The sequence below is a fragment of the Colius striatus genome, chromosome 3, assembly GCF_028858725.1.
Source record: "Colius striatus isolate bColStr4 chromosome 3, bColStr4.1.hap1, whole genome shotgun sequence".
NCBI classification, from domain to species: Eukaryota; Metazoa; Chordata; class Aves; order Coliiformes; family Coliidae; genus Colius; species Colius striatus.
The window spans coordinates 31,699,586-31,716,389 of NC_084761.1; the positions used below are offsets into that span (position 1 = coordinate 31,699,586).

Sequence of the window (16,804 nt, forward strand, 5' to 3'; positions counted from 1 at the left end):
TAGGAACAGGGCGAATAGTACTGAACAGTACAAAACCCCTGACATCTTATCTAAAAGAGAGAATGATAACACACAAATAATAACATCAAACTTTTAAATAGCGTGTCCTCCTACTCAGCAAAGCCAAAAGGCAGAATTACTTCTGTTTTAAAGCCCAGGAACAGAGGCACAGTAAATTCATCCAAAGCCATGTTGCAGGAAAATACAAGAAATGCAGGAAAGTGTTCATGTTAGGAAGAAAACCCAGATGCCTCAAGCACCAATCTACTCTCTTTCCACTTGGTATTATTGCTTTGATTTCTGCACCACACCAAGAAGAAATTTACATCTAAAACCAATACTTGGCCCTAGAAATTCAAGACTAAGAGCTGCAGTTGAAAAGATGCAGGATATGCATTTCCTTTGAAGAGAACTGAGAGCTCCTGCTTCAGGCTGCAGTTGTATATATTCAGATTGGTTTTTAAGAGATAAAGGAGTTGCCATATTTAGAGAACTTTGTTATGAAGATCAGCTCATCAAGTGGGAGAAAGGAGAGGTAGAACAAGGAATTTTCACGTTCCAGAAGCCACTGCAAGCACAATCCCAAAGGACTATCACAATTACCTCAAAGGAAAGGATGTTTCAAAAACCAACACAAAGATCTGTTATTTCCTGATATTTTCTCAAAGAAACACAGCCATGTCAGAATTTAAGGATTCTCTCCACTACCAGTCCTTATTTCTCAAATAAATCCTTGACATTGATATGCCTGTATAGAGCTGTAATGAAGCTCTAAACCAAGACTAACTAAATAAATAAAGTAGGATCAGTGCCGCTGTTATACTTCTTGCCCACCTTAGAAACCAGTGTCAAATGCCATCATTAACCCAGATGCACAGGTAGGTAAGAAGATCATGTTGTATTGCAACACCAAATCTGGGTAGATACAATGATACTACATTAACTCACTGCTACCTCACACACGGTGTCAGAAGAAGCTTTGAAAGAGAGAGGCCAGTCAGCTTGTAGGATGCACTTGTTGGAGAAAGCAACAGCAAGGACCAGAGGAAATAGCCCAGAATACAAGTGCTGTATTGCTGGAAAACCACAAAGGTACTGACTCAAGAAATAACGCAGAATTGTATGTTGGTGCTATGTCTGTGCCAAAAATGTTTTTGTAGGTCAGTTGCCAGATATTTTGGAACCAGTTTGGTTAAGCTACTTACCTCACCTGAGTGTAAAATTAATTCAATCCACTTAGCATCTGATTCAAGGAAGGGATATATGGTTTCAAAGCCTCTTGAACAGAGATTTTAATTACAGCCTCTGCATTATAGATGAATGCTTCAACCATTAAGCTATGGATAAACCAGCACTTACTCCATCCTTAAAAAAGGTATTTCCAGCCAAACATAGCAAATTTGGTCTATTTTCACAAATACCATTTACATGACTGAAACCACGCTGTTAAACTCAACAAACTATCTTTGTCCATTCTAACTCTCACCAAACACCTCTTACTGTATTCACTTCTAATTTAAATCCCAGTCTGTTTTCCTCAAACAAAATGGCAGTTTAAAACTAAGCTGGGGAGGTGGGGAGCGCAGAGGGGAAAGAAATCGTGCTTTCAAAAGTGTTTTCTTAGCTCTATGAGTCAGTCCTGCCTTGTTATGCTGAACAGTATTAACCCTCTTGGTTAGTAGTATCAACAACAACAAAAAAGAAACAACTCAGGAAGAATAAAACCCAGAAAACCAGATAGAACTAGTCAGTAGGCATTATTCATTAGAAAACCTGCAGATCATAACTCATGCCTGGAGCAGCACAAGGGATGCTATGACTTTTAAGCTTCCAAGTCCTCATCTTCCAGGTGCTCAAGTTGCACCTTCTTCTGTCTCTTGGCAGGAGCAGGACTTCTGAGGGCTGCTGTATCTTCACACACAGCCCCTCCAAGTGCTGCTTATCAGACACTGCTTTCAGTGACAGATTTAAACAAAAATGAGAGGCCAGTTTCAAGATCTCAGGGTTGAATAGTACAACACAGTTCATTTCTCACTGACACCTCTGTTCAGGTTTATGTTTGGTCCTCAAATTATCTGAAGGAACAGACAAGTATGAACCATATGTAAAACCGCTAAGCGTGAGCTTAGTCGTGTCTTTCCTATCCATGCAATTTAAGAAGAAGTTCACAAACTGCAACAGGATCCCATTACCAAATTCTCTGCTATGAACTACAGTCACTGCATGGGAATAAAAGTTATAATGCCATTACCAAAGAAAAATTACCTCCTTTCTTTGGAGGGACACTGTACTAATTTTCTTGTATTTTAGATATTCTCCTAGACTTCCAAATCTTCTCTCCAAATCAGGAAAAAAACATACCTAAGTTCTATTCTCCATTAAATTGCCACTACCAATGCACATTTCAACTTTTCACTTCTACATCCTATGAATCAAAGACAACATAGGGTGTTAGCACACTGATAAAACATTTTTCTGATATAATGCAATTTAACAACAACCACACAGCTAACTAATTGTTTCGGACAAGAAAGAGACAGAAAATTCAGGAAAAAAAAAAAATCACTTTCATACTTTGATTCATTCAAGCTAAAACTCTGATAGGAAACTTGACCTATAGAATAGACCAGATAGAAGGGGAGGCTGTTGTCAGGAAAGACTTTTGCAATATTAATCTTTTCTCAGAGAACTTCAAAGAAAATCGGTATCAAAAAGGGGGGGGGGAAAAGAAAATCTGCTGAAAACTGAATCAGGAAAATATTGACAATATAATTAAAAAGTCTTTATAAATTCAGATGTGAGATAATTCGGGTGGCTTCCAAGCATCTGAATGTTGATTAAAATTGAATCTCCACACATTTTAAAATTCAACCATCCCTAGATTCCTTTTCAGAGCCAAATCTCACTCTTCTGCCATATATATGAAGCAATTGTAATGAAGAATCATCACAGCTTAAACCAAGAGCACATCTGCCTTGCACTTCCCAGAAAAGAAGAGTCAACGAAGAGTCTACTGTCACAGAGAAATTCAGTGTTAGGAATACAGCTAGTCCATCCTCTGACTATACAGGGCTGAAAAGTATTGCCAAGCTATGCTGTACACAGCTTGAAAGAAAATTTCCTCCTTCTAGAGCCTGTAAAGGGCCCCAGAGCAAGAGCATAGGTTTCAGTTAATCAGCATATCCACCGGGTTTTGGATTTGACCTTCGGTGTTACAGAATCATAGATCTTCCAGTAATATGCTCTAGTACTGCTCTACCTCCCACAAGTATTTTTGAGAGAAGAAAAAACACAGAGCAGACCAAGTAAGGGGGATGGGGAAGGGGAAAAGAGGAAGATAGAGTAAGAACCTGGGGATAAGAACAATGTCAATAAATCAGACAAAGAATATTCCCAAAGTCCACTTCTCATATCCCAGCTTAATGGCAATTTTTATAATGAACAGTGAATGTTGAGAGCTGTGACCGCTGTGGGATGTTCTTTCTATGTGAAACAGCAGGTGCATAGTCAAATATGTACCACCGTATCAGCTAAGTTCACAAGTATGGAACCAGTTGCCATATCCTTCACTGTTTAAAGGCTGTGATGAAATCATTTCCTTAGGTCCATTTCAAAGCCAGGTTTTACAATGCTCAGTCTGAGTCAACTGCCCAGGGAAAGAGCTGTGCCAATGGCACCCAGTAGAGAAACATAAATGAGAAGGTCTAAACAAGTCAATTAATTACTGGTGAAGTCAAGTGAGATAAAACACATCTTTACTATGTTATGGAAATTCTAAAAGATACTGTTACATTAAGATAACTAACAATAATTAAAAACAAACAATCAAAGAAAAATAACCACGGAGAGCAGAAAAGTCCTAATTCCTTCATGTGGTTTTGAGGCAAAGATTTCCTTGGTTTTCATCTAGAGTATATAGTCTGTATATGCTATATTTCTGGAGTTGAAAATTTACTACCACAAGAGTTTCAAGATCCTTGTCAAAAGTTCCCTTGTGCAATAATATATTCACCATTTGCAATCTGTTAAGCAATTGCAATTTTCCAAATTAATTGTTTTTTGGATTTTGGCATTCTTAAAAATTGAATCATTCCTTGGACTCTCCATAGGGCCAAAGCTTGGCAAAAGTAGTCACAAGACACTTGAAAAAATATAACCAAATACAATACAGAAAGCAGCAAGAGAGACTTGGAAATTAAATAGTACCAAGACTTCAACACAAGGCCAGAAGATGTATAGGCTTGGCTTAGCACATGCCACATTCCAAAGCCTGATCTCGACCATTCCTGGATGGTTGTTCTGTAAACCGCATCAATCCCAAACCCTGAACAGGAAGACAGTGTGTTTTAATACAAACTGTCTTATCTTTGAAGCATGTTTTCCATGCAGAAAGCAGCCTACAAGACAGTCTGTTATGCTGAAGGGATCAAATGGTTCTCACCATGTCTATGTGTGGAAAAAATTACAATCTCACCCATCTGTTAGGAGAAAAGGAAGATGCAAAACTTTAAAGGAGGCCACCTCCCAGGACAGAATCAAAGCCAGGAATAGAGAGGCAAAAAGGATGAGAATCATCACAGCACCTCTCATATTCATGTATTTGTAAATGCTAATACAGGTCTCAGCAACAACTGACTTTAGATATTATTATTTTGCTTATTGTAGCAAAAGTTCTCCTCAGCAAATCATCATTTCTCCCCTTTCACTGCCTCCCAATATGTTCCAGCCGTATGTTCCAGACTGGAGCTGCTGATTGTGGGCCTGCAGCTCAGACACTATTAAATTATGTGACTTCTCTTCATCTTTTTTTGATTGTGATTTTCCAGCAGAAAAATGCGAAAAAGGACAAACATAGCTATTAAGTTGCACTCTCAATTATGCCACCACACACTCCATGAGTGTTACTGCTGGAGTACTGCTGGTGTTACTCCATTTCCGTGCACCTCTTACATCTGCAGAGACACAGCAGCATGGCATTAGGATAACAGTGAAGAATTGGGCTATGCTCTGGATTTAAAAATCTTCTTGCTTTTTATCATCTAGCAAGAGAAGAAAAGAGCTTCTGCTGTGACTAATTACTCATTTTCTTCCTGGTGTTTAACTTCACTGGGTTGGATTATATTTGGTTACAGTTCATAAAAGGGGTCTTGTATGACCAACTGACTTCAAAGGGTCAAACTGCATAAGCAATGTACTACAAAAGGCAGTAAATTTTATTAACTTTTCAAATGTTTTCAACACTCTTTCCAGCAGGGTAATTCACTAAAAAGTGAATGAGCATAAATACTCTCTTGTCTAAAACTTAAGACCTAGAAAGATACCAATTCCACAGGGTAACACTGTTTTCTATAACATCATCTTCTAGGCAAACCTTCCCAGCTGAAGTCCCAAGCAGAACCAGATCTGTCAACAACCCTTAAAAGATTGAGGATAACTGCTGTGCTCTCAAGGAGATTTGCTTTATTTTAATAGAGATTTAAACCTGCCTGCAGTCACATTGTGTACCAACTTGGGTTGGCCAGATCTCACTAGAGTGTCATTTTCATTTACTTCATGGCCCAAGCCCTAACATGTCAAGCCACTGCCTTTCATAAAATACCTTTTTGGGAAAAGTGAAATGGATTCCTCTGAAGCTTGGACTACCAGCTAGAGAGACATCTCATGTTCAAGCAAGATGCTGAATATTTTCACTTGAGAGTAGATGGCATCCATGGTATTCCCAAAGAAAACTAAGCCAGCACAGTAGATATTAAATATGACAGTTAAATCCACAAAGGACTTTTGAGGTTAAAACACTAAATATTAGCCATGCTGTCTCTGCCTAGCCATGCGTGTTTCTTGTATGGCAAGTGTGTGAGCACTGTTAGGAACCAGCAAGCAGATGAAAGAGGCATTACACAGAGCTGCTGAAACAATAGGAAATGCAAACAAAATGGGGGCTTAATTTTTAAAGATATCTCTTTAAAATACGAAACAGAACACAGACTTGAAACATGATACAAATCATTCCCTGTTACTTCTCAGTCAGCTCTTTGATAAACTGTTTCCATATGTACAATCAAGTGCCAGTATCCAACATCTTCAGATTACCTCATATACAAACTGATTGTTCAAAGTTTATGATTGTTTCCAAGAGACATTGTGAATAATCAGACCAGGTTTTATTTTGCACTCTAACTTGACTCAAGTCACACCTCTCCCCAGAGATCTAAAGGTCCCAAGGATCTAAGCTAGCTTTTCTTTCCAATTGTGATAGTTGCGACTAGCCACCCTTTCGTGCAGCTAGGTTTGCCCTGGGAACTCAGGCGTGCTTATTATCAAAGAGTCTGGGAGACTTAAATGGAGACTAGTCAGGTGCCTGGAAATGTGGACAGCAGCTGAGCACAATTTCTGCCAATTTCGGAATGTGAAATGACAGTGAAGATTCTCAGATGAAGATGCTCATATATCTAGGGTACTGCAATAAAGGTGTGGTTTCGGCTGGATCTATAATTAAAAGGGAGCCTGCCACTGTCTCACAAAAGCTTGCCTTTTAAAAGGCAGCATAGTCTAAATTCAGTGGATTCAAATGCAGATATGCTGTCACTCCTGAGTGTGATGAATGACTTCCATGCTTCTACCCAACATCACCATTTTGACATCCTCCCTTATTTCATTTGTAGGACACTTTTGTGCATACCCTAGGAAGTTTGGGACCTTTTCCGTTAGAGATACAAAAACTCAGATTTTACTTTTATTGCATTGCTCCCACTCAACCAGGAGATGAAGGGAGCACCTCTGCACTTTCACAAGCTCCAGTATTTTATTTTCTTCTGAGGCCTATTGGTTCGAAGCCCTTACAGCACTGCCGACAGTGTAGATTATGATGAGAAGCAGTAGTAAATCATGGTGCTTGCTTGGAGGCAAGGAAGCCATAACCACAATCCTGCCATGGGGCTGTAAAAACAAAACACCTGCTTGCACCAAGCTCATGTATGGAAACGAAGGGGAGTGGGGCAGAGGCATGATTCAAAGCACCTCCTCCAAGATGTCTTATCTATCACAGAATTGCAGGTCTAACTTCCTCCTAACTGCTCTGTACAGAAACATGTCTCACTAACAGATCCAAAACAAATGTAAAAAGAAGGAGGTGACGTCATTGTGTATGAAAAGTGGCTTTATTTATTGCAGGAGGCTCTCCTGGGAATCTGAAATTGTTAATTCCCTGAGCACTGGATTTATGAACCGGGTCTACTTTCACAAGGAAAAATCACCTTTTGCAGGAAAGAGAAATCCTCTTTAAGTTCCCTGCAGACTTAAAAGCCAGCAGAGCTGCTGTCCTGCACAGCCACTTTCCCATGAAACACAAAGACAGCAGTCAGCAGAGGGCTGGCAGTAGTTGGGAGGGAATATTTAGCAGTGTAATCAAGGGAACCCGAGGTGGGAAATGAGCAGATCAGGCCTCAGCTGGGAAATCTAAGCCAGCAGCTATCACATAATAATAATGTCATGGCCAAGAAAAGAGATTATAGTGGTTACAAAAGGCACCCACTAAAAACTGTCCTGCCTGTCACAACACCCTTTCCATACTATCACAGGTACTTGAATGTTTACATGCAGCAAGGCTGGAATGGATGCAGAGCCTTGCCTAGATCTGTGTGTATTCCTATTGTCTCTACTGAAGACATATGTTTCTGATTTATGGCATGGCAAATTGACACTTAGAGTAATGCAAGGGAGCAGGCTGGCAAGGCTGCTGTCGTTCCCAAAACAAGCCGCTCAAGTTCAGAGCCTGGGAACAAGCAGCCTGAATACAAAACACCTCACTCGGTTTCAGCGGAAGGTACAGGAGGGAAGCCACCCCCTCAGCCCTGCAGCTGAACTTTTTAGGAAGCATCACTGGCAGCATATTAATGACTCCTTATGGTAACAAGGGAGGACAAATGCTTAGGTGCATACAGGGATGGAGGGAGGAGTGTATGTCTCTTGTGTGTGTACATAAAAGGAGTCAGATTTTTTTCACACTTGTTAAATTCCTTGACATTTAATTTTGAGCAGGAGAGTTTCCACAATGCCAAGGATCATAAAGGAACAATTTGCTGCTGTATGTTACCATTGATATTTCGGCATGAATGAGAATTGCACCATTCGGTGATGAAAAGAGCAGCTACTTGTAACAACAAGCACCATAGAAACCAAAATATCGTTTACCAAGAAAGGCTCTTCTGAAGGAATTCAAAATGAGAACAATGGTAACTGTGGGTGCCTTGAAGTATTAGCATTTTAAAAGATATAAAAGGGTTTAAATGAAATTAAAAGGAGACGTTGTAACAATGCTGCACTGGCATGAAGTGGGCAGTCTGGCAAATAAATAGGTTTCTCTGCAGAAAGCAAGGAAATGAGGCTCTTGCTAAGGAGAGCCTATCAGACTGGCTACAGATGTGGACTGGCCCATAAAGCACACTTAAATAACTTTGTAAGCCATGACTAAGTTCTGACAGAGAAGAGAAATCCAGAACACTCCAAGTGTGAACTGAAATATGCCTTTGCAGCACACAGTAACTGCAAGCACTTGAATGGAGTTCAAATGGGATATCAACTTTTTCTATTTTATTACCTTTAGGGATTTGAGAAAGGAAAATCAGTAAGTTGAAATTCTCTCTCAGTAAAACTTCATAATACCTGAACAACAGTCCCATGCACAGGAGAAGACTATATCCCTTTTTTTTTTTTTTTTTTTTAAATGAAGCAATGAAGTGATGTCATGAAAAGAAATGTACAAAATTTTCAAAATCACCAGTAAGGCTGGATTTTCCTTTTTTCATGTCCAAACTGAGAAATTTTAAACAGAACTCTTAGATAGTACTGAAACTCTCTGCAAATCAAGTTCCTTCCAGTTTGGATATGAAACAGCATGTAACCTGAAATAGCCAGAATTATTATGATGTTGGACAATATGGTCAATGAGACTTAGGGATTTGAGGCTGACTCATGTTTGCAATTGGCAGACTGTTCAGTGTGCCCTCTGTCAATGATACACTACTCTTCCATGCTAAAATCTTAACATGAAAGCAATAATGATTTGTACAGAACTCACTGCACTGTCTCTTATTCTGAGTCAAAATCAACGTAGTAAAAAACTACGTACTAGTATGATGAAAAAGCCCTGTCAAGTATAAGCCTCCCTGACATCCACATCTGAGACTAAGCCTAGAGTTAACATCAGCTCAGCATAACAGAACGAATGTATGTGTTAGTTTAGCAAAAGTTCTTGCAAGGCTTGCTTCTGTAACCAAAATAATTACAAAGCACATGGCAGGATTTGGGCCACTGTGGGGAAAATTATTTTCTTAGGAGCAGAGAAAATATGCAATTCATTACTCTGCAGGGTAATTCTTCTAGGACAGCATCCTGACTTTTATAACAGCCAACACCATGCCTGGGTGGCCTATATACAGTTGGGACCGACTTCTATCTGGGACAGCGTGCAACTAAGAAAAAGTCTCTCTTCATGGCCTCCACAAGCACCAGGCAAGAATCCTGAAGTGATTCTGCCTATTTGTCACATCTATCAAAATATTTTGTCCTTTCACCCACAAGAAGTTCATTTTCAAGTGAAGTTTTTCCCAAGGAAAAGGAATTTCATGGTCTTCTACGCGGTTTGTGGATAAATCTTTACTTTTATCTGGTTTTGCTTAACAGCTGTTTTTTGCTGTAATAACCAGATATGAAAAATTAGAAGCAACTGTCATTTCTTCACTGTAGGAGAAATCTAATTCTTCTTTTCTTTAACATAATCCCACACAGAAGTCAAACCTCTTGTCAGACTAGAGTGCTCCTACTCTCTACCCTTTTTTATGATCTATGGATCAGGTCTCTCCACTGCTGCTAGATTTTGTCAAATGATGATATTTCATTCCATCATACTTCAAAAAATTAAATGCTGTTATTATATAGTCTTCTTTATTTTGCAGTAAACAAAACACAATGATAAGGTGAAGATGCAAATAACAGTACTTTCTGAAGAGTGATTGTTACAAGTGAATGAGGATTGACATAACAGACCACAGCAGTGCAACTTGTAAAATGCAGATTATTCACTTTTTAGCTCCTCTGGAACCATTATAATCTTATATAAATCCTCTTAGTTTACAGTTCATGGATATAGGCTGTACTGCAATTTAAATGACTGAAAACCCTTACAGGTTGTTAGTTAACAATATTCTTTTCCTAAATAAAATGTCATTGTCACTGTGTATTTAAAATTCCAACACAGACAAATATCAAAGTATAAGCTCCACTGTAAGTGACCCACTTCCAGAACATCAGTACACCCATAAGAACACACATAAACCAGCTACCATATAGGGAAGGGGTGTGCAGGGAAATAGGAATCTGAGCACTCACTGCCTAAGGAGAACCTACAGCCTCCTTTGATGGAAATTCTGTGATCACACAGAAAGGAATATGTGCATCTAAAGGAAAGAAGCACAAAGCCAAGTTGTCCTGTTTTGATATGACTTATGTATCTTAAACACAAAAGAAGCACAAAGCCAAGTTGTCCTGTTTTGATATGACTTATGTATCTTAAACACAAACTAGCAAATTCACTATTAAAGCTAAACATTCATCAAATAAGACATCTCCATTGAATGTCTCATCCAAAAAGACGGTGATCAGGTTGTGTAAATTATTCTGCTAACTGAACCAAGTGGATTATATTCCTTTTCTCATGTACAATACCATTGCTATTTATATTTTGACCATGCATTTCTAAAGAATGAGTACATTTGATGACATAACACACGTTAATAACTCTTTATGCAGTTATAAAACTCTGATCTGAGGCACATAAGTGCAATAAGAACATACTAATTTGGTAGTCCATACTTTTATTTTTTCCTCCCATTTTGTATTCTATATTCTTTTAAATAATGTTATCTCATTTCATCAGTCAGTTGCCAGCACCAAACAATAAACGTTTTAGATGGTGCCCTAATAAAAGGTTAAAAATGTAACTCTTAATGTTAGATGCTGCTACAGCTTCTAGTATAACACCATGCTCACCCTACACTTAGCACTCTCCACTTTGCCGTTTTGAGGCTCAGCATTAAAGGTAAAAGGAAACAAAAGGCACAAGGAAGCTCATCCTCTCCTGCAGATAAGAATAGATGCAACATGGTACAGATCAGAACATCACAATGAATTAAACTATCAGTCTCTACCATATATAACTACCCATGAGTAGTGACAGCTTGCTTTTACGAAGAACAAGAAAAATGGCGACAAAACTCCCCATTTTTCTGTATAGAGGATGTAACCCACACTGATAGTATCCATGAGCAAAGGCTGCTCCACAGTTGTGCCATTTCATAAGAAATTTCTTGGCTTCTGTTGGGTTTTACAGTGAAATTTCAGTGCTATTTGAAACCCAGATTTAAATCTCAGGCCGAAACTTTAAAATGAGTGCCCAGAATCACCTCCTCCACAGTTAATGATATTGTTAAATAAGGAAATAAGAGCACCAGTGTCAGAGGAAACCAGGCTCCTGTTTCAAAGTGGGAAGAGGAAAACACAGAGGGGTTTGCCTACCCTGCAGAGCAGCATCAACATGAAAAGTGACATAAATCACACTTGCTTTCTTTCACAAAGCATGTAACCCTCACAGGCCCCAAGGTGATAAATGTGGAGGCTGCAGGGGAGCTGCAATGACTGTCCTCCGTATTAAAAGGGGAGTTCTGAATCACCTCACATGGACACACACCTTACCCAGCTGTTAGCCCAAAGCATACTCTGATAGTAATCAGACTGACATCAGGGTTTTCAGGCATTGCGTTAGCATACAAAGAAGCAATACATCATACTTCAATGAAAAAAAAATGCTTCTCAAGTGAGTAATTCTTATGTAGACAAAATATTTGCTGATTTGGCCCAGTATGCTTGGCACAAAGAACTCAGTGCCATAGCTGAAATTGCAAGCATATGGACTCAGCTTTACCTAATCCCTATTTGGCCAATCTTTTTTTTTACCCGTCTGGTCCTGACTGATTTGACAAGTTTACTCACTTTTCTGTCTGTCATTAATGCACTGTTGTCTCACTTGTTCTCCAGTAAATTCAATCAGGGCACTTGCTTATGAATCACCAAAAAAGAATGAAAATGTCTAATCAGAGCCTAGGACTTTCACAATGGTCAAGAGAAGAGATGGCTTAGCCCTGAGAGACCCATGATCTCTCCAGTAAAGTACAAAATGTTTTGCAGCTCTGGAGCTTTAGCAATACATCAGTCTTGCAAGAAATTTTTATTCCTGCAATGAATAATCTACTGACCAGATTGGGGGTCCCATAAAGAGGATACTGTCACCCTTCATTACAGATGCAAGAGAAAACAGATGTTAAAGTAGTCTCACAAGTATTTCAGGTGGCAAAAATGAAGGAAAGCACAGGTCATTGGAAACTTCGAAGGTTACATTGCTTTGTTGTTACATTACATTAGCCTGCTGGTAAAGCAGATAGGATTTTGCCTAGTACCTGGGGAGACTGTGAATAAACATTTGTTTTACTTCCTTAGCAGGGCTGATTCATAGTAACAATGTTTCACATAAACAAACAAAACAAAAAAACAAAAAAAAAAAAAGAAAGAAAAGGAAAGCAATCACACCTTGTACTCAGCAGGTTATCACTGAGCTGTAAGGGCTGGAGAGCGACAATCCTCTCTGCAGCGACACAAGACAACGCTGAGCAATGCAAATGAAACAGCCACTGCTCCAAGCTGCAACCAGCACGTGGACTTATCCACCCTTACAGCCTGGAGCCACTGGGAAACTGAGGCAGAGGTGCTGCAAGACTCTCTGCGACAGCCAACCAGCTCCCACAAACCCACGGGTGCTCAACACTCCAGGGAGACATCTCCATCACTGTGGAGGACAAAGAGGGTGGAAGGTAGGAATATCCGAGTTCCCTGAACTTTGCTCCTCAAAAGAGGTGCCATGGTCTTGGCAGAGGGTGAAAAACCTTGTGGAGTGTTTGCCTTTTAAATGCCCACTTCTATGTACACATCTGCCTCTTTCATATGTGCTCCGTGCAATAACTTCACCTCTATATGGGTCAAGACACATCACATCATCAGTGTTAAATTGACCAAGGCCCTCACTTGTAAAAATCAAAATGTTGTAATATTTTGTGTCTTGGGTTAGAAAAAGTAAGGCTATGCATCATGGCAGCTCACACACATGCTTGCACATTCATCCCGCAGGCTGGTCAGCCTGCAGGAACCTCTCCCCTCCAGCCAACACCTCCCCTTCAGTAGGAGCCTGCCTGGATGATGCACTTTCAGAACTACAAGTCATCTTCAAAAAGTTTCAAGGGTTTCCAGAATTCTGGGAGTTTTCATTTAGTCAGTTTTATTTCAAGTTGGGCCTTTTATCTTAAAACACAGAGTCTACATAAACAGAAAAAAAAACATATCAAAGCAGCAGCTTCTGAAGTATTGCCTTAGTGTAGATGTTGCCTTAGTGGGAAGACTATCACGTAGCCAGCCTGCTCTCTCATCCTGTCTTACCTCCCTCCCTTCTAAGAGCACACACAGGAACAGAATCACTACTAACCCTGTTTTCTGGTGTACATCACTGTGGTGCTATGGCCTCTGTCTTTATCATTCCCCTGTCTTTTTACTTCCATCCTCCTGCTGTTTGCTAAATATCCTTGATTTTTCAGGTAGCCAACTACTTTACTGATTTGTGTGCTAATATTTTTGCAATATATTTATTACATTTTTAAACACAAAAAGAACTGGAAACAGATCCTGTTTCAGACAATTAGAAGAAAAAAATAGTAATAGCACTAGTAATTTCATTATGTATATCCACAGCTAAAAACCAGCACAGCAATAATCATCTAACCCTGAATCTGTAGCACTTATTTTTGTTCTTCCATTATTCAACTCACTCTTCCTTGAGCACCCATGCCAGGCACGTGCTGTAACTTAAATTTGTATGAAACAATAAATCATACTACAAAAATTTAGACACAAAATCTACATTTCCTAGTCCTGAATATTTCCACAGCCATCAGTTTGACTTTCATGTGAGTAGGAGCATTTCATATAAGGAATGTAAACGTTAGACTAGGTAATTATAGAACTGACCTTGCTTTTCTTCATTTGATACAGAATTATTAGTCTCCTCAACTGTAATTTTATGAGACATCCTTATTGTCTCAATTAACAATCAAGGTACATCTTTGAAACTTTTACAGATGCTATAGATTACATCGATCTTTTCAATTTACACATATTGACTGTCATATCAGCTTAAACTCTGTCACAGGTAAGTGTTCACTGCAGTCAATTTGTAAACAGAACACCAAATTTCCCTTTTTTCTTTGTTTTTACATTAAAATAGAAAGATAATCGACTAGAAGTAGGAGGTAGAAAGACTAGAAGTCAGATGAACCAATTCAAATGCTAAGCTGGTGTTCAGCAAGCAGCTGTTAATGACAAAGATGCTAACGATTGAAAACTGCACCAGAGGATCATCTCTCTCATGATGTGGAATTGCACCACAGGAATCAGCATTGATACAAGCACCAAAACACGTGGAGTGGGAAGAAAAGAAAGAAAAAATGTACAAGGGAAAAAAGAAAAAGAAATAATAATATGTGTACAATGTGTGTCACATACAGGTTCCTGAACATTGTTGCTCATGATAGTATTCATTAGGTCAGTCCCTAACTAAACACGTAAGGAAAACATGCAGCCTCTGGAAAGCAGTACACAAACACAGCAGCTACCTCTGACTGCCTGCTGAGGTAAAGAAGCAACATAGTGTCCAAGGAAATCTGTAGCCTTTGTTATCCCTGCTGCTGAAGCCTTTGCTCTCTATGATCTCTGCTCCAGATGATAGGTGAATTCATGCAATGACTCCTCTTTCCAGCCCCTCTGCTGTCTGCATGTACTGCACTGGTGAGTTCAAAGCCCCACTCAGACACAGTGTGCATCTGGCAAAGACAAGGCAGGGGATTCAGGTTTGCAGAGTGCCTTTTTGCATACATCTGGATCACTCCAGACTCAGACTGCATGGCATACCATGTTTTCCAGCTGTGCCTTCTGTTTCTTCTCTTTTGACACAGCACTGCTGTTGAGGGGGACCCACTGCACCTGTGGGGCAAGACACACTCAGGAGTAGTAGGAGGAATTTGCGTTTGACAGCCTACAATAGGGAAAATCAGAACTAAAGGACTGAATCTGTACCCTCAGTTAGTTATGAGTTATTCTATATGGTAGCTACTGTGCTGTAACTCTTGAAAATTGCATGATAGAAGAAAAGTCTGCACTGCAGGAGTACAGGATAATACACTTTATCAACCCCAGAAATCCAGTTTCACATAATTGAAGTTAAAAAAACAAAAGAGACCAACCTACTTGGACTTTAATTTGGGTTACCAATCTCAATTCCATCCTGAACTTTTCCCTATTTTAACTCAAGCTGCTATAAGACAGTTAAAATCACAGTTTCCCTTGTTCACTACAGCTGGTTGGAAATATTTTGTGGATTCAGCGATTCTTAATCGTTATCACAGACAGGCCTCAAGTATGGCTTATAAGCAAATTGCACCTTGAAATATTTGCTTGTCTCACGTGGTTTGCTTAAATGCATCCATCCTCAGCAGAACCAACAGGTTCATGGTTGAGGCATTTACAGCACATCTTGCTGGGGAGAAGATGGAGAAAGGAGAGAGAAGCTTTATCTAAAACTCAGCTGAACCTGCCATAGCATCTGCTGCTCCAGCATGTACTTTTCTTTGAAGATTCTTTTACTTGTGACTCAAAGTTCTCCTCACTGACATGCAAGACAGTGTAGCAACACAAAACAATGTGCCTGGTGAGTTTTTATAGAAGTTATTATATCTTCCTGATTTACCAGCATCTCCATTAGGAATTCGGAAGCATTGCAAAAAAATCTGATAGCAATACTACTGTCTACGCTGAGATCACAGCTGCCTAAAGACTATTCTCAGTACTCCTCTCCCCCAGCTTTTTAATTGGTTTTGAATCCAAGTTGCCTCAAACTATCACCAAAAACTTAGCCAAAATCACATGCAATTAAGTAGCAATTACTCCTTCCTATCAGAAAGTTAAATTTATGAAGCACATCATGTCACAGCTAATGACTCCATTGCCTTCCATATCATATTTTGTTAAGTAATTTTCAACTTGATGTTGCACCAGTGGTCTTCAAGTGACATGGTTTGGGAAACCCTTGTGTATCAAACTACAGGACAATTACAGTCTTCTAAACAAGCAGTTTTAGTGAAAAAAAACCCATCATAAATAAGAGAAAAGCAACTCAGAACCATTTGGATCCCACTCATAAGAGAGTTTCCAGCTTGCAGCAAGAGAAGCCGCAGTATCCTTTCAATTAAAAAAAAAACTGCTCATGAAGTGCAAAACATTAGTTCCTATAGTGAGATTTCAGATATCTGAACCCATAAAAAACCTGCATAGAAGACTGAAATATTTAGTTTCAGAAATGAATTATCAGTAATTTATAGAAAACTATAATGAATGAGTTGGTGGTGTGAGGCATGGAAGCAGTACCTAGTTAATATGGTTAATGAGGGAGCAAAAGTAAAGAAAAGTTAATTTTATTAAGAACAGTCTCATGCTATTGAGCCAGCTTCCCTATGGGCAAGCAGTTTTCTTTTTCTCCTTCTCAAATACATAGAAATACTACTGAACTACATATTTAATTAAATGCTTTTTCATAAAATTTACAGATAGCAGAACTCACACTTGGTTTTATTTGAGTACATTTGATCTAGTAAAT

At 39.2% G+C, this 16,804-nt stretch overlaps 1 protein-coding gene across 1 annotated transcript in view; it reads right to left on the reverse strand.

Moving 5' to 3' along the window:
• SLC7A11 (solute carrier family 7 member 11) overlaps window positions 1-16,804 on the reverse strand; it is a 58,142-nt gene that overhangs the window by 12,768 nt on the left and 28,570 nt on the right. The gene's annotated exons all lie outside the window — the stretch shown is intronic.